This window comes from Manacus candei, unplaced genomic scaffold (assembly GCF_025592945.1).
Source record: "Manacus candei isolate 608988 ecotype Guabito, Panama unplaced genomic scaffold, ASM2559294v1 h1tg000008l, whole genome shotgun sequence".
NCBI classification, from domain to species: Eukaryota; Metazoa; Chordata; class Aves; order Passeriformes; family Pipridae; genus Manacus; species Manacus candei.
Genome location: NW_026138056.1, coordinates 16,200,389 through 16,219,413, shown reverse-complemented (window position 1 = coordinate 16,219,413; position 19,025 = coordinate 16,200,389). Strand labels below are relative to the sequence as shown.

The window sequence follows — 19,025 nt, the reverse complement described above, 5'->3', positions numbered from 1 at the left end:
GCTCTTTGCAAATATAAACTGCACAAAAATATAAATTCTTTTCTGTAACCGCTTCAAAAGAAAATATGCAGAAGCTGGTAATTCCTTACAGTTTCTCTGCTGGCATGGAGTAAGGAGTAGCATCAGTGGCAGAATGTTGAGTCTTTACATAGAATCTATGATCTCAGGCAAGCAAAATTTGTCAGTTTAATGAGATACTGCAAGTTAGTCAACCGTTTCATTGCTTTGGCCCCTCAGAAGTGTGTTAGGCATTGATTACAATCACATAGTGTAAATTATTCTAGTTTGTTCAGTACCTCAAGTAAGCAGCAGTAACTCCTCATATGTTTGAACTCTGATGCTGGCATTCCCATGCCATACCTTGTTAGACATTCAGACAACTGTGCTGATCACATATTTCCTCTTACTTTAATAGGCCTTTCAGGAATGAACAAGCAATCCCTTGTATAATACTATGGTTCCCATCACTTGATGGTCACACTTAATTAAGCACTAGTTTAGTAGAGAGCTGGTTACACTTCATTTCATTTAGTGATTTCATGATCACCAGAGGTACACTGACAGCTCTGTTAGCTGAAGCTATGTGAAAAGGGGCAGCAGAGACAACAGTAACATTTTGCAGCACTTCCTCACCAGTGATTTTCCAGGCACTACTCTTGCAGAGCACATCAAGTTACATTTCCATTAGCATTTAGCTTTTTGGCTCAAAGCTATCTCAGACTTGAGGTATGATAGCCCGTATCATATTACTGCTACCTTTAGCAATGTTGGTCACCAAATCCTTAAAGTCATCATTTTTATATAAAGTAGATACTAAGAATTTCTTTATCTCTCTTCCCTCCTTTAGGTATTTCCGTTCATGATCAGCAAATAAATGTGATTAAAGGACAACATCTCATTTTAAAAATGTAAGCAAGAATCAATTGTGAAACAAGAAAATGTTGAAAGGTTCTCCAGTATGATAAACCAGGCAGTTTAAAAACACTGGGCAATTAACTCTAAAGTATATAAGTATCACATGACAGGAAAAACACAAGCAATGTTACATAATGGACATTGCAGGATATATGTAAAACCACATATTAAAGCTGTATGCAACAAAAAACTTCTCACAACAGTTTATGTTCATTCATAGGGATATGTAATGCACAGATGCTTTAATGTTTCTAATGTGAAAGCATTTTTCCTAATTGAACAAGGGGGGATTTTGCATGACTGTACTTCAAACCTAGATCTAAAGTTCAATCTGCCCGTGTTTTAAGACATATTTCTGTTTAAGAGGGAAAGAAGTATTAGGAAAACACCATCATAAGGGAGAACGAGATGAAAGAGGTACAGATGCATAGCAAAAACCAAAAAAAACGCCAAATACTTGATTTTTGTTGTGAAGCCCTTTGTCACAGAGATTTGCATTCAAAAACTGTGAAAATTGATAAAGGTTATCTCAATAAAAATAGCATCTTTGTTCTATCTGGCCTTTAGTTCAAATTATGTGAAGACATAGCAGAACATTTATGATACACTATAAGCAGACGAAGAAAAATAATAATACTTTGTGCTGAAGAACCAAATGATATGACTACTTGTTACTGTCATTCCTGATCTATATGAGCCATGAGACTGACATACTAATGAAAAGCTTCCTACATATTTCATCTGTTTTCACTTTCCTATACGAATTACGCTATTATCGTTTGTGATGAGATGGGTTTGTCACGGGAGTCCAGAATATAAGGGAGTCACTTCATTCCTAGGTGGAATTCTGTTTTGTGTGTCTTCACAAACACACATACATCACATAAAAACAAATTAAAAACCAAACAAAAAAACCCCTCATCTAGCAATTAAACCACATAACGATGTATGGAAAAATGCACCATGCCATCCCCCACAGTTTACAACACAGTTATGAGAGGTTTCATGTAAATTGTGTGAACTTTTGCTTAGAAATTACACTTATACTAACATGGGGGAAAAAAAACCCCAAACCTGCACTGATTTTTATGACTGGACTGCACAAACTATTGTTCTAAATAGTATATATTCTTATAACATCTTTCACACATGTAGACTTCACAGTAACTATATCCTTGTTCCAAATTTCAAGGCAGAGTAAATGATATGCCAAGCATTTTAGTGACCTGTTTGAAGTTGTTTAATGAGTTAGAGTTATCCTGGCTGTCTCAAGCTCTCATACTACGTAAAGCACACCCCAACTACAGTTTGTACTGAGTCATTTAGCCACAGATACTGTAAGCAAAAAGAACTTACATTACTTAAGTCTTAGAAAGGTGATATTTTGTACACTCAATAAATCAAGGAAAAGGAAATCAGCAATGGGCTTTGAACCAAAAATGCAAATTCATGGCAAGGTTACTCAGATTTGGTTATCAAGAAAAGATATTCTCACTGTTTTAAGAGGAAATCTCTAGATTAGATCTCTAGATTAGATCTCTTCTGCTAGATCAGATCTCTTCTGCTAGCATACAAAACCTAATTCCTTCAAGAAAAACTTTGCATTTTTCAGGTAGGTGAAGCATAGCTCAGTAATAACAATGACTTTACTAATGTACTAGTGAACAAAAGATTACTAACTGTAACATAATCTAAATAAACACCCACCTCCATATCTCTTGAATGGATGACTTGCAGAGCATTTCTCACCCTGCACATCACATATTTTAACCCTACCATTTAACGAGCCTGTCTCATGTACCTTCATATGTTACTTGGCTGCCAGTTATATGCATTGACTGGACACCTCAGTTTTAAAGTGCTGTGCATTCTCTGTGGTACTACAAAAGCAACATTATTGATAACAAAGACAAGTTCCAAAAGGGAAAACAGAAGAACATCCAACAATAAATCTTTGATTTATAGGAGACTCAAAGCTGCATGATTCAAATACCAGAAATTCACTTTCAGGAATTTTGGCAAGTTCGTATAACCAATAAATTGTTACTAGTTTTCCTTGGTATTTGTTATAACATTAATAGTAGTGGATTTCTTCATACATGTTTGATTTTAATATCCAGATCTGTGTGAATCCCTCTGCTATTTAACAGAACAAAATTAAACATCAATTATGAAGTCATGGAAGGAAATCTAAAACATTTTCCTTTTTATTAGGCAGATGCTCAGAGGTTGAAGATTTAGTCTTCACTGAAAGGCTTTGCCAGCATAACTGCCGTTAATGGTTATGACATTTTTTCTTTGAGTGGCATAGGCAGAGCACGACAAAAGCATTCTTGACATCCATCTTTCACATCTGATTTTATGTATATCTTCCACAAACTTGATATCTTGTCTCGCAAGCATTTAAATTAATGAATTTTGTAATCACCGAGTAGCTGAAGATACACAAACCTGGGCTACAATGCCACATGTTTAGATACTACAGCTTTTAAGCGCCTCTTCTTCAGAAAGGATCTGGAGAAGCAAAAGCTCTGATTATTTTTTTCCTGAATATGAGCATGGGCTCAAAAAGAAGTGACAAAGCCTAAGAATACATGCGTGGCCTTGAATCTGGGGGCAGTTCATCAGCATCGGGGCTCTGTGGCACCAGCTGGAGCCTCAGCCTCTCCTCCAGTGGGAAAGACATCAGGTCCTTCCTGGTGATCACCCTAGCCACTCGGTTCTGCAGGTCAACAGTGAGGTGGCACAGCCCCAGGGTGTGAAAGATGACATAGCTGCACTGCAGCGAGAAATGAGCTCGGACTGACATTGAATATTTGTTTATGTGTGACTTCTGTAAGGCAAAGAGAGAAGACAAAAGTACAAGCACTCCCACTGCCACAAGGGTGAGAAGGAGAGGCGGAGGAAGGAGGCCAGGAAGACAGGTAGCAGGTTTGAGGGACAGGAGCCAATAAGAACATGGATTCTTCTCTACCCGCTCCCCATCCCAAATTATGCCTAAAACATCAGGAAATACCATAGTAAAAAAGCACTTTCTTTTTTTGGTAAACCACCAGGTTCACTCTAAATAAACTATTACATCTGGAATGTACCCAAATTTCACAGCCTAGAAAAGTTGAGGTCCATTGATATGGTCTGAGTTTTTACTTGGAAACAGTCAGTGACCCCAAGGTTTATTAAGTCTCAAGATTTTTTTTATAGCTGCTATCCCATTACACAGCCATTTATGATATCCTATAATATTTCGCAGTGAATGCTTATAAAAAATCAATTCACATAGAAACAGGCTGCAAGGAAGAGGGCAAAGAGAACAATCACATGGCTCTGAGAAGAAGAGGTACTAAACTCTGGTCACTGAAAACCATGAGGGCTATAATGGTTTCTTGATAGGAACAAAGCTAAAGACCATTTTATTGTTAGCTAAGCTGGTCTGTATAGAGTATATAGTGGTTCAGTAAGTTTTTACTTTTTCCATAATTCCACAGTATCCTTCTTATGACTTGACCAGTTCTATCAAAGAAGGTGTATTATGCTTCCCAAGTGTATGCTTCCCTAGACAGAGTAAAACTGAAACAAAGACTTGACAAAATAATATAAATAAATGCAGAGAGTAGAAGGACACATCTCTTCTCCGTCTTTCATTTACAGGACAGACAAGACATTCAAAGACATAAGAAGGAAAACAAAAGTAAAAAGATTTTCTCTTTCCATACTGCATATAATTTTGCTGTGGAACTTACTGACACAGGAAATCATTACATCCAAGAACTTCACAATGGACATTTATGTGGATATCAGAAACAGAGCTTTCATGAGTGATATTAACAAGCTGTTGAAAGGGACACTTAACTTTGTGCTTCAGGAATCACATCAGATACTAGAAAGTTAGGTATCAATATGAAACCTCACTGGGTTCCATAAGTTTCTCATAATAAAAAGTTGTGTGGCCCAATGGCACAAGCACTGGACTGGGCCTCAGCTGAGCTGGCATCTACTCCCATGTATGACCTCCTCCTGAACTTCGGAAAATCATGTGTCCTCTCTCCACCTCAGTTTTCCCATCTATTAAAAGGAAACTCTTAATCCAAACTAGATAATGGATATTAGGAGGATTATTGGGTTTTGTAACTTTTCTCTCCTTCTAGCTATTCTCAAAGCAAGAGATTTAGACCAGATGGATCTTGAACTCAGTCCTATCTTATTTACACATAAGTAAACAGGAGCAGATTTTATATCTTTTTAAATAAAACCCATCTGAATTAGGCTTCCTGGCCTGGATTTCTCAGTGTCCCCCCACCTCAGCTTCAGTGACTGGAAATTCACTGAGGCAGAAACTACATTTATTTTGTTTATAACATATTTATTTTAGGCCTTATTTAGTATACTAAAATATTATTGCTTTTGGACCCAGTATTTTAGTAGTGTATTTAGGAAATAAATGTGGCAATGTCATAGCAGGGATTTAAAAAAAAAAAAAAAGAAAAAGGAAAGGGGAAAGAAATTTAGTTTTATTTATAATTTGATGTATAGGCACTGCACTGTAATGGAGTCTAAATCTCAAAAGTGTTGCTTTATATTTGCTTTATAGGACTATAAGAGCCAAATAATGACATTTAAATGATCTATTCCATTAACATTGTATCATTTTGTCAATCTGGAATGTATTTTAATCAAAAGCCCCCTTGAAATGGTCTCCTTTGTTGTATTTTCTTTTTGGCTCATTTTATCAACATCTGTTATGTTTATACAATATGAATTAAAACTTTGGAATGCTGTTTGTACTCAGCTACTTTTGCTGAGAATGTAACGTCGGAGGATTGGCAGTGTTTATGTAAATCAGTGTAGCTGACACAGCCATCATAAACAAATGAGAAAATATAACAAACACATTGTTCATGGAGGAAATGTTTGTTTTTAGAGTTGGCTTCGGTCTTACCAGATTGATGAAGAGTTGCTGATACCGGGGATCTGTAGTGAAGCGATTCAGCAGCATGGTTAGGCACGACAGATTGGGCAGCTTCTCCACTGTTATCTGGAACAGGCAAGAACTCATTTCTCTTTCCTTCTGTGCAGCATATTAGAACCCAGGGTTCAAAAGCTTCCCAGTTTGAGTCCTAACAAAAAGATTTCTAGCAGAGCTACACTGGCAGAGCTTGTCCAAACTTTATAAATTCTTTTGCCAATAAGGCTTAAATTAGCAATTTAAATTATAACACTCTTTAGTTACAAAAATATTTTTTCCCTTACTGTAATTGTATCTCTATTAAGACATTGTAAGCTGTATTGGCTTAGGGGTGAGGTTTTTCATGCTGTTAAAATTCACACACCAAGTGGTAATTATATGATAGCATAGGACAGGAAAATGCAGCAAAACTCGTATCAGCCATCAGCTGAGCTTCAACCATTTTCCATAGGAATACCTATTAGTGTCCTGGCACCTCATCGTACATAATTGCCATGCTCCTTCTTAACATTAATATGCCAGCCACATTCCCATGTGCAGACCAAGTTTCAGTAATACATGATGACTTTCCAGTCTGTATAAATTGCTCAAAACTACATTGCTAGTCTTGCCTTAGTAACACATGATTTTCTTCCACCACGCTTAATGTTTACTATTCCTAAAAGTCCTTTGGTCATGTATCAAAGAGAAGAATGCTACATGCTTTTCAAGTTTGAAAGCTTTTATAAACACTCATCATTCAGAGAGGTGCTATCCCATAGTGAATTAAATATTATAACAATTCTGCTATCTGTAGAGAAGTTGTGAAAGAGAAGATTGGAACAGCCTATCTGAGCAAGGTAATTCTTTGCCAGCAGTCTTGCACAACTTCCAGTCTCTGAGTGGCATTACAGTTTATGAGAGCTGTCCCTGAAAGGTCTCTGGTCATCCTTAAATTTAAATTGTACCCATAAATTTAAATTTAAATGTAAATTTAAATTTAAATTGTAAATTTAAATTGATCACTTCTTTATCTCAACCACATATATTACATAATTTCTTCATTCATGGAGTACTCATCCTAAATTATCCAAACATGCATGCTTATTAGACAAGGAAAAAACAGAAAGAAAACAGATTACCTTCTCATTGGAGAGAGGATGAGAGGAGGAGAAGGACTCTCACCTTCTAAGATGTGCTCATTCTCCAGCAGCATGCACAGCTCTAACCTAAGGTTAGAGAAGATGACCATGTTCATTATAATGGATGAATTTTAAAAAGAAAGTCCACAATGCTTTAGCATCAGAGATATGATGGTACCACAAGTACTGTGTGTGATTTGGGGCTCCTGATATTAGAAGGACATCAAACTATTAGTGTGTGTCCAGGGGAGTGCAACCAATGTAGTAAAAGGACAAGATATAGGAGGAGTGGCTGAGGCCGCTTGGTTAGTTCAGCTTGGAAAAGAGACAGCTGAGGGGTGACCCCATCACAGTTTACAACTTCCCCAAGGTGTGTAGCAGAGAGGGAGGTGCTGATCTCCTCTGATGACCAGTGATAGGACATGAGGAAAAGGAATGAAGCTGCATCAGAAGTTCAGGTTGGACATTAGGAAAAGGTTCTTCACTGAGAGGATGGTTGGCCACTGGAACAGGCTTCCAAGGGAAGTCATGATGGCTCTTAGCCATATGGTTTAGTTTTAGGTAGTCCTGTGAGGTACAAGGAGTTGGACCTGATAATCCTTATGGGTCCCTTACAACTTGACATATTCTCTTATTCTAAAGTATTAGTGGGATGACCACATATTTGACTTCCCTAAACTTCTATCAGCAAGAGCAGCCTCACACAGATGTTTTCGGATTTAGGTTCGGCTAATTAGATTAAAACACATCACCTATCCTACATGTTCTTCCTGACCTTGATCAACCTGCTTGGCAGGACCAGCTCATACACTCTCTAGTTTGCACCCAACGAGACAATACCAGTAGTAAGCAAACACAATTATCTGGATAAAGGTAGATAGACTGTTGTTCCTTCCCTCATCCTTCTTCAGGAAAATCTACATTAAAACAAGACTGCAAAAAAATAATGTCGTATTTTAAATTATCCGTGAAACTTTCTCTCACAATACTGCACTCTACAGTTCACTATGACATTTAATGTTATTACTGTCATGTGAAAATTGATATCTTTATCAATTATTATATCATTTCAAACCTTTCTTTAAAGTTCCAGCCTTCTGCATTGCACATATAAAGACCTGACAAACAATATACTTTAAATTACCATTTATATCTTAGTGTTTCCTTGCTACACTCACACACATACCCACACACTCCATCCTTATGATCCACTTCCAGACTCTCAACTTATATTTTGATAACAAACACCTTGGGGATCACCACAAATCTTTTTGGTTTGTAACATACTTAACATCATGTTAGCCCTATTCTGTTATTACAACTAGGACCTCCTACAGTAGTACAGAGCTGTGCAACGCACTGAGGAATGATATGCCTGAGGAACCCAGAGGAGAGCAGATACATAATCTTTTTAGGGCATCAGAAAAATATAACTGACATAAAAAGTGGGTTTTGTGACTGGAACAGCAAGTATAACCTGCGAATTTTTCAAAAAAATATTTCTGTATCCAAAAATATTGATTTGTTTAAACCAAAACTTGTTATAGGAATTTACTAGTTTTAACATAAATGTCCCCTAGGAAAGGTTAGTCTGCTTCAGGATGCTATTAGCACTCCACAGCAGAGGACTTCCACTAAGGTCTTTTCCAACTTTAATGATTCTATGATTCTAAGACAACATGTCTGCCTGATCCAAAAGATCAAGGACAGGATACAGAAGAGCTAGGTTCAAGTCCCTTATTATGAAATGCCATTGAGCTCTCACACATGAAGAGGTAACATTAAACTAGTTTCCAATTACATTACTGCATTATTACCTTAAACTGCAGTTTCATGTTTTGTGTCTGTTATATAGTCCACCTTTTCTCCAGCTTAAAAACAAGATATTCTACGAGAATCTTCCTCTGCATTTTAGTACAGATCTGGAACACACATATCTGAAGGGAACTATCCTATCACTTCTACCTCCTGTGATTTAGCATTGTAGACAGTCCTCTTTCTCCTGAAATAGTCCGCTGTTGCACTATGTAGTCTCAAAATCTGCATTTTGTCAATGCAAACTTGGCTTTGGTCTGTCATCTAAGGTTTTCATTGGGATTTTTATAAATAAGTATGCCTGTGGCTGGGATATAGGTATCATCATTTTACAAGTGAAGACCTGAGTGTGAGCATAACTTGTGGAAAAACATCAGTTCTTAAGGAAATTAGTGGCACAGTCAGAAATACTAGGAGTCTGTCACCTGCTCCTACCTTTAAAGCACATCCCGTTCATGGGACAAAGAAGGAATTCAGTATCTTTCCTAAATATTGAAGCTTTATTTGTCTCAATTTAATATCTGACTGGCTTTGGTTTTCACTAAATCTCTTTCAGATTACTAATGTGAGTGCAACACTGTAGCAGAGCTACCTGCTGAGAAAACTCCACTGAGGAAATACTTTGCCCTCGGCTCACATCTCCCCTCCAGGGAAAGTCACCGACTTGCCCTGAGCCTCTTGCCATGTGCATGCCAACACATGGGCATGTTGCTAAACAATTAATGGACTTGAGTTTGAGGACAATGATGAGAATAAACTAAAAGGAATAGTTATAGGCATGCTACAACAGGCAAGATCTATTCCCTTCAGGATATATTTGGAAGAGGAAAGGGAAGAAAACACAATATACTCATAATATATTCACTACAGCAGAGGATATAGAGAAGAAATTAATCCAGTCATGCCTTATGAATTATCTTTTGTGCATTACACACTTTGTTCTGCAGGACTCTCTAAAGGTTCACATTTTATGGTCTTTCACAAAAAGGCCTGTAATCATTCTAAGTGAGATACAAATACACAGATGTAAATTCTGCCCCCAGATCACCATGCACAGCTCCAAGAAGTCTATTTCAAGAATGATCGCTGGGCCAGGAATACTCTCAAGACTTTAATCCTAACATGAATAAATAGACGGCAAGTGTGAAAGTTATGATCCACCCTGACCCTCAGACAGACTCTATTCTCAAGTCCAAAACACTGTTCAGGTCTGTCTGTTGTCCAGACTTCACCATTTTCCACTTGAATATGATATTGGAATTATGAAAACAGTAACATTCACCATGAGCTGAAAGAGCTCATCACCAGTGGTTTGTTGGCTGGTTTTGGCAGCTTGCAATTTGCTTGGCACTGCTCTTAACTTAACCCAGCAGGGAGTCACTTAACAGGACTTGGGGAAGTGTGAGAGAAATTTGGCTAGTCAAAGGACACGCAAACACAATGAAGGAAATCATTGGAACATTTCTGATAAGAATCCAAGCCTATTAAAAACTGCCATATTCGGGAGAAAAATGAACATACATTATTTCACTTGGACTTCCAGAAGTCATGCTTCAGAGGTATAACAATATCATTCTTTGATGTTACATACAACATCCTTCCTATCACATCATCAAGCCTTAGAAAGCAGACCAAACATGTTTCTTGCACTATTTTGTGAGGTTTAACAGGAAGTGCTAGGATTCAGACTTGGACTCTGCAATTGTTCGTTTACTCTTTATTTATTTAAGAAGGAAGAAAACTCTTAAGTAGGGAATCTCATTTCAAAGATACCCTGGCAAGGCATTGCAGTAGTTTCATAGGCTCTATCTGTTAGAAAGCATGTATCACGAAGATACACCTAATTAAGATAACACATTATTATCCCAATATCCACATGTCAGTTTTGGCATGGAAGTCAGGAATGAAAAGTATCTGACAGCTGATTGTGTCACTCTTCTTGTCAAGATGGCCAGCTATCTGAGGAAACTATAAATTCCAAATATTGGGTGAGTGACATAAAAGGAACTGCAACTCCAAAGTAGCTGCAAATGAACAGAAGGGAGATTAAAAGGTGGTGTGACTGGCAAAAGCATTCGGGGCAGGACTGTCCTAAATTGAATGGACAAAATAACTACACAATAGGACAAGGGATGGAGGGAGGATTAAAGAACCTGAAGCATCATTTTTAGCTTACTTTAGAAAGCTGTAGGCTTATTTCTCCTGTATTAATCCACCAAAGGTACTCGCATTGTTTTTATTTTTGAGCTGATTATGTCTGATATTTTGGCCAATATCCAACTTAGTTATTTCCCTGGCCTCAAATAGTATCATGCCTTTTTTTAACTTGTAAAAAAGAGTATTCTGCATATGGCGAGCTAGAGAGTAGATAAGGACTAGATCATCACATATCAGGAACTGTTTTAAATCAACCAAGTCTTCATCTTATACAATAAAATGTCAGGGTTACAGGGTTGTTTCAGGTTAGGCATCCTAAATCATTACTGTTTACTTAATATTTTGTTCCTCAGATGAAGAGGGAGCATTACATGAATTTTTGGCGTTTTACCTAGAGGATGATATAAAGGTCATTATCAAGTACTAGACTGAGGTTTTCCAGAGCAAAGATCAAACCCCGTCCATGCCACAGTCTTTCAAAGGATGCTGAATAAACACTTAATCTCTGTACCTCAGTTTTCAAATCTACAAAACAGGGATTTCTTTCACCTCACAGCTATGTTTTGAGGTTACTATTCATTACTTAAGTTGCCAGCTGTCTGGTTTTATGGGCAATATCATTAGTGTGAGTGAGCAGACAGTAAGTCCGCAGCCTTAACATGAAAATGCAAAGGCAGCTGTTAATAAATTGCAAATGCAAACTTAGTTTTCAAATCTACAGAAAGGCTAGACTTTAGAAAAGAATGAAGACTTAAAATCAGATTTGTATTTCCCTATAATCTGACTTGCAACTAGGCAGACTTTCAATTTCAGAGGAGCCTACCGCACATTTAAGCGACAGGACAAGTATGTGATCAGTCTTTCCATTCACACACCAGTTTTCCCCATGACTATATTTGATTTCGACATTTAACAACACTCTGCACTTGCCTAAAAGCCACCCACATGCTGCAGCATGGCTGCATACGTTTTTAATTTGGCTTTTTGTGTTAGCACACAGCCTCTGCAGCACTCCAGTTTTCCCTCCAAAGGGCTCCATCACGAAGTCCTACAGCACCTGCACAATTATTTGTAAGGCCAAACAGGTCTACTTATTTTAAAAGTATCATATAATGTTGTTTTTTGGAATAAACTTTTCGCACTTCAGATATGAAATAAAACCACTGCCACAGACTCTATAAACCTTCCTCCATCTGTGTTATTCATGAACTGCAGTGCCTCAGGATCCTGACAATACATGGGAGGATCATAACGTCAAGGGTTTTTGTTGAAAGTGCTGGATTCCATTTATTTTAATAGGCAAGATTACTGTACAGTGTATCATTGAAATTAACTAGATCAGCTTTTCAAAAGCAGGAGTCCAGACAGTAAAAGCAAACAATGTGCTGACAGGCTCTACCCTTTAATATGAAAATCAAGTAATCACAAAGGCACTTCGATATTGTCATCAGATATTGCCGTCAGCTCCCTAGTCTGCACACCTAAAAACAGTTTTCAAGTCCCCAGCATGCTTCCCCTCCCCTTTTTTCTCCTTTGCTGGCTGAGTTCAGATGAAGCCATCAAACCACTGCCAAAGGTATTTCTAGCTTTGATCAGACCTGGTTGAATCACCATTGCCCAGAACTTACAACAAAGGCACGGGGAGGAGGAAGGGGGAAAGCTGACCATGATCCTCTAGTAAGAAACAAAAGCTCGTTTTTATCTCCATTTATTGCATGAACTTTGCAGACTTCTGTGTTTGATTGAGTAACTTTGCATTCCTGTGATCTAAACTTAGCAATCTCTCCACGACAGTGCCAGAAGGAAAAGGCTCTCCAAAAATCTTTCAAATTCGTATCAGTTATTTTGAGAGTGCCAACAGCGAGGTTGTCACAATATTAAGGTAGATATCACTAAGCTCAGTAATTAATTTATGAATTAAATGTTTCAGGTCTCCATTCATCTTTAGCTTTCCTTTCCCTAAGCTGTTGCACTGTATCACTACTGAAGGCAAGTACCTCTCCTCTTGCTAAGGAAAATAAAAGTATTACCTTATTAAAGCAGTGTGTGAGAACTCTCTGCACACATGTGCACACACACGCCTTGAGAGTAGTGTTTCATTAGTCCCAACTGGGAGTGCAGATTAAAGAAAAATGCCAGAAACCATACCTACAGTCTGACATATCTATGATATGTTGCAATGCTTGATATGTGCTGTGGGAAAGGAGATCTATATGCTATGCTCGGTTTCACTGAAGTGCTTGGCAGAAAGCACTCTTCACTGGACTGACCAGAGGCGAGTCATACCTAATAAACTGCCATAAAATACACATACACACACCACTTTGAATCATTGATTTTGCTGCTAAAGGATGTTACTGTGTATTACAGCTTTAAGTTTTCAACTTTGTCATATTTTCTAAACTCTGATCTCTTCAATTTACTTTCAGTTATGTGACATTCCCCCTTAGTAGAGTGAAAGCATGCATTAGCTAAACAATGTGGTTTGGATTTAGCGTTCCCATGCATCATTGTGAAAATGTTTGTCTCAGCAATAGTGTCATTATTGTTACTGGGAACAGCTGCTCTACCATGTCTTCTGAAAGCAGAGTATCTCCCTTCCCATACCAATTTACAAGCAGGGAAATTAAAGCAGGACCATCGAGTAGAAAGAAGGTTCATGAGCACACTCTGTTCTGTACCTGGCTTCCTCCTACCACAAAGGAAACAGAAAGTGCAGCAGCGCAGCAAGAACAGCAGCAAAATAAATATTGCAAACAGAAATGTAGTTTGGCTCCCTCCTCTGGCAGTTCTTCTGGATCCAGACCAGAGACTAACCTGAGGCAGAAATTCTCCTCTCTCAGGTGCAGCTCTCTGGCAGTTCGGCTCCATTAGACATGACATCCTTGGAGCAAGAATTGGATCAGGGAGTTAGCTGCTGATCAAGCGGATGTTTAATATCTCCCTTGAGTTTCTGAAGTGGAAAGATGTAACCCTCAGCGTTCTTGCCAGTGCTCCCAGCCTAACTGAAGTCAGTTTCCACATCCAGCTCTACGTGAGCAATGGGGTCCCACTGGGGTAGCTGGGAGCATCCCAGCAGCAATGCTGTGCTCTGCGGGCCCGTGCAGCTTGGCTCAGGCCAGCTGGACATTTTTAATGAAAACTGACAAAACACATTTGTGTGATTACACAGAGGAGCAGTCTTTAACTTACCTTTCAGAACAAGATCTTCAGAAGTAATTAGGTTTTATTTTAAGATGGATAAAATCTGTTTTCCAGGGTATTAAACCTTTTGAAATGTCTTTGGATGGGAAGCCATGTTTTCAGTCAGTAGGCGTTTTTGCAAGTCCAACCTTTAGGAACATTTTAGCTACATGAAGACCACAGCTTTTGGATATATTCTGTTTCTTGAAAGGATCTTATATTCCCAACTATGTTCTGAAAATGCAAATTAAGCACTGTGAACACTTCATTTGTATCAAACATACTTAATTTGAGTAAGGCAATTACATAGTCAATACAGTCTCACGTAGCATATCAGTAATCTGCAATCATAGAATCATAGAATGGTACGGACATCTTCCATAGACCAAATTGCTCAAAGCCCCATCCAGCCTGGCCTTGAACGCTTCCAGGGATGGGGCATCCACAGCTTTTTTGGACAACCTGTTCCAAGCCTAGTAAAACAGTTCAAACAAACATGGTAAACTACAAGGATTTTTGACAACTTTACCTACAATATTTTTATTAAAATTTCTTTTTGGCCCCAAAGTAACAATTTTGATCAACCCCAAATGCTGAAGTTTCAGTAAACTTGATGGGTGGGAAGAGATGGGGTTTCCTAGGTGACAAAATACACACAAAAATGCAGGCACAATGCCAAAAATGTCACATCCCATACACAACTAGCATAAAACCAAGTTTTACCCATTTCTGCTTAGACAGCTATAGTGTCTACAGTCTGCTTACCATCAGAGATATTGCGGTTTCTGCATAATTACTTTATCCCAATCAAATTAAATCAAGAAAAAAAAATTCCTTCAGCTAAAAGATAGACAAACAGAATGCAGAGTAATGGCTAACAGCTGTGTAGGTAAGAGCGCAGAGGCAAACACAGGGAACCCAGCCCTCAGCCTTACAACAGGAGAGCTAAGTAGGGTACAGATCTGAGAACTCCAGGTGTGAACAAAATGGCTTATTTCTTATGGTAAAATTCCCAAACAGGCTACTCAGTTGTATTTGTCAACCTAGTAGTTTCTCCGGGAAAATTGTCTCACAGCTGTGTTCAAGGCAGAAATTAAGGTTTCTGTGCAGCACTCCAGCTTCTGACTCTCTGCACTATTTCTCCTCAAAGGACACGGAGGGGACAGATCCTAGTCTAACAAGACATCAACATCCACCTGCTTTTGTTCAATGAATACCAGGAGGATTTAACCACAATACAGAAAAGCTGCTCTTTAATTTTCCTTGACAAAACGGAAGTAAAGGCAAAAAAAGCGACCAACACCAGTAGAGTCCCTGGGAAGGACATGGTATTCGTCAGTCACAAATATGCAGGAAACCTACATAAAATAAGGGACAAAGAGCATCTCAGAAAAAAAGCACTTATGTAGAGAGCATGATGTCATCCATTATACACACATGTGGAGGGAAGGGATCATGGATGGGAGGATGCACATCATGGCAGCAAAGGCATTGCTGCTGACCATGGAGTACCATGGTTCCGTTATATCCCAAACATGTCCACAGCCAGGGAAAAGAAATTCATTACCTACAGACTCTCTCCTCAAATCCTCCATGTCTTCTGGTTTTATTGTGGTTTACATTATAAAGTAACCTCTGGCAAAGAAGTTGGAGCAGCAAAACACAAGAGATGTCTAATCTCTTCATCAGGTCAAAGAACCACTTCATTGCCCCACAATGGCCCTATACCAACACATTTTAACATATGTGGAAATGAAAATAAAAATAGTTCTTTTTTCGATTTTGGTCTCACAGAAATTAGGCAGAAGCATAGCTCTATCTTTTCCCTCTGGAGGAGGATCTGGAGTTGCAGACTAGGGCAGTCAAGACAGAAGAGAGCCAAGGGACCTCCCAACAACTCCTCAATACACATTTACAGTCTCATGCAGTTTCTCTGGCAGAAAAATACTGGGAAGGAAGGCAGTGGTCCTATCCTCAGGTCACTCTGAAGAATGAATTCCACCTAGCCAGGAGGGCATGCCATTTAGGGCATGACATTTATAGCTCTCAGTGGGTTCCAGGCTAACACATTCATAAAAGCCCTGCTCCCTTCCTGCCGTCACTGGGGGGCAACAGGGGAGGCATTTCAGCTGCAGTGAAAAAGAATAGCCTGGTTTATTCTGATGTGCAAGTATCATCACTACTGTGGGAGAAATGAAGGGGGTCAGCCAGTCCCTCAACCCTCTGTGCTGCACACAGTAAAGTCAATCATCCCCATCAATGCCAAGCATCAAGTTCACCAGCCACACGTTCCTCATATTGAGGTCTGTGAGGGTTTCTCAGACATGCACAGAACTCTGCCTATGGCAAAGTGTCAAATGTATTACTCTAAGGAGATTTTTGTTTTGGAAACTTGTTTCTCAACTACAGTTTGCTTCCTCTTTAACAGTTTTAAAGCCAAGGAGTTTTCTTTCGTAGTTGCTTTTGTTTTTAGTTTCTACTGCTTGCTCAGCTGAGGAAGATAACAGCTTCAGATTTAGGTCACCCATAGAAAAACATGTCTGGTGATCTCATCTTGATCCCCAGTGGGTAGCCATCCAGATCACAAAGAGCAGGAGAAAAATTTGGCCCCACTAAGCAGATCTGGAAGATTGGGGCGGGGGGGCAGGTGTTTGTGTTTTCTTTAATAAAGTTGGAATATCTGGGTGTTTGCTACAGGCCAACACTAAGGTGCATTTGTAGGCTTGTGCAAGTTCCAGCCAACATTGCTTGGCCACAGTCCTTGCTTTTGTAAGAACTGACATTGACCTTTTCTCTTCAAAGGGTCAGAATCATTCATTCGTATGTGTTACAAAACATAACAGCACTTTGTCCTTGTACAGCAACTCTCATCACTACAGTTTCCAAGTGTGGGCAGGTACTGAATAACTTTTACATTTGGACCAAATTTACAGTGTTTCATCCATGCTTATTTCATGACAAAAAAATGGTATAGGAAAACACATAAATGAGAAACAGTATCAAAAAATTATGAGCTGCTGCTGCCTTCATGCAAGCTTGGCAGATTGTTTGCTTCTTTCCCTTCATTAGCTGGTTGCCCCATTCTTTCTAACCTAATAACAACATTTTTGCAGTAGAGGAAAAAGAAGGGGAAAAAAAGGAAAAAAAAACCAAACGAAACCAAACAAAAAAACCCACACAAAACAAAACAAAACAAAACAAAACAAAAACACACACACACTTGAGAATCAATAATTACGTCCAAGGCAACTCTCAAGAAAAAATCATGGCAATTATTTTTTGCATCTTCCCCAAGCTACCTTTTTAAAATACACCAGTCAAGCCACATATCCTTCACTTTAACATTATTGATGTACAAGATGGAAAAATAACTTATCGTTGTTCTACCTGCAGTCATGTCACCTCCATATCGGATTTCATTGGATCCCATAGGGTAAGAGGTTGAACAGCACCCTTCTCCTTTAAGGACTTCACAGCATTTGTCATCTTGGTCTTAAGAGTTACATGCTGCAAGATCTGCAATTTTATGAGTAAGACAAAAAACCCAAACCCTAACTGCTTATGGTTATGAATACATTAATTCCATGACACATTACATTTCGGGAGGTTTGTTTCACAAGACAGCTACAGAACATTCCCTTCCTAGTGTTGGTGAGAACAGCAGAACAGCAAAGTCACCTGTGGTCCCCTGCCAGGGAGAAGGCACTCAGAACTCATCATGCAAGTACTCAAGCCACTGAGCACACACTGGGGCAAGAAGAGGCATTGTCAGAGCACCCAGAGCACAATGCTTGCTCCCAGACAACTGTTCTGTATGGGTTTCACTGGAGTCAGCAACCGACCAGCCAAAAAAGCCATTTGCTGTTTCTTTGTAAACCATTTAAAATATTATCTTGGTTTTATTCAAAGCAATCTAACAACAACTCATTTATGCTGAAAGTGTTAGGGAAACAAACTCCTTCCTTCATCTCTTTTAAAAGGCTCTAACAGAATGTATCATAAAAGACCTCTGAGGATTAAGCAAACTACAAGCCTGTCAGAATTGTCAGGGAGCATCAACTTTTCTCTGAAGGCACCTCTCTTTTGGATGTCCTAGTGATCAGCCTTCTGTTTCCCCTTTTTGCTTCCTTCCACAACAGTTTGCTCTGCATTACAAAGCACAGCAGCATTTTACATGAGCTCAGCACGCTCAGCAGCAGCCTGGGACACTCACTGCAAGGGGATTTGGTGAATTAATAAGGCAATTATGAGACTGTAAATGGAATTTAAAAGAAACTTTGGCTGTATCAGTTGTTAGTGTGCTTTCTAGTTTTATTGCCATGGACGGCTGAGAACTAAAAAAGCACACTAGTTTATGTTCTATAATATCTTCAGATTGGTACACACTGCAGACTATCGCTCAGAAATTTGGGGTTGAGTGCCTTAGCACATTTTGTATTAATTATGTTTATGATAGCATTACTGTGTAAGGGAATAAGTATACAATACTGCACTTATTGATGTCATTACCCCTGCAGGCCACTGCAACCCAAAAAATTCCCACTGTACAATTCTCATTTGTCTTCCTAAAAGGTTTATACAAACTGCTTCACTTGTCACTGAAGCAAGTGCACTATTTTTATTAAATATTCACTCTTATTCACTATCTTCCCATCTCCACGGTCCAAAAGAGCAGCTGACCACATTGTTAACAGGTAAGTTAGTGTGAACCAGTTGCCAGTAGTTCATGCTTGGAAATTTTTTATAAAGTAGGCAAGCAGACAAGTCCTAACCAAATTTGCACTGATGATGCACAGATAGTTTTTTACACCACCCAGATCAATAGAAGAAAATACTTTTATCCTTGTTTGCTCGCAGGTAGGTCCCAAATG

At 38.8% G+C, this 19,025-nt stretch overlaps 1 pseudogene; it reads right to left on the bottom strand.

The window, feature by feature from the left end:
- Positions 1-3,499: 3,499 nt before the first annotated feature.
- The window catches only part of LOC127465450 (chloride channel protein D-like), a 76,804-nt pseudogene continuing 61,278 nt past the window's right edge, over positions 3,500-19,025 (bottom strand).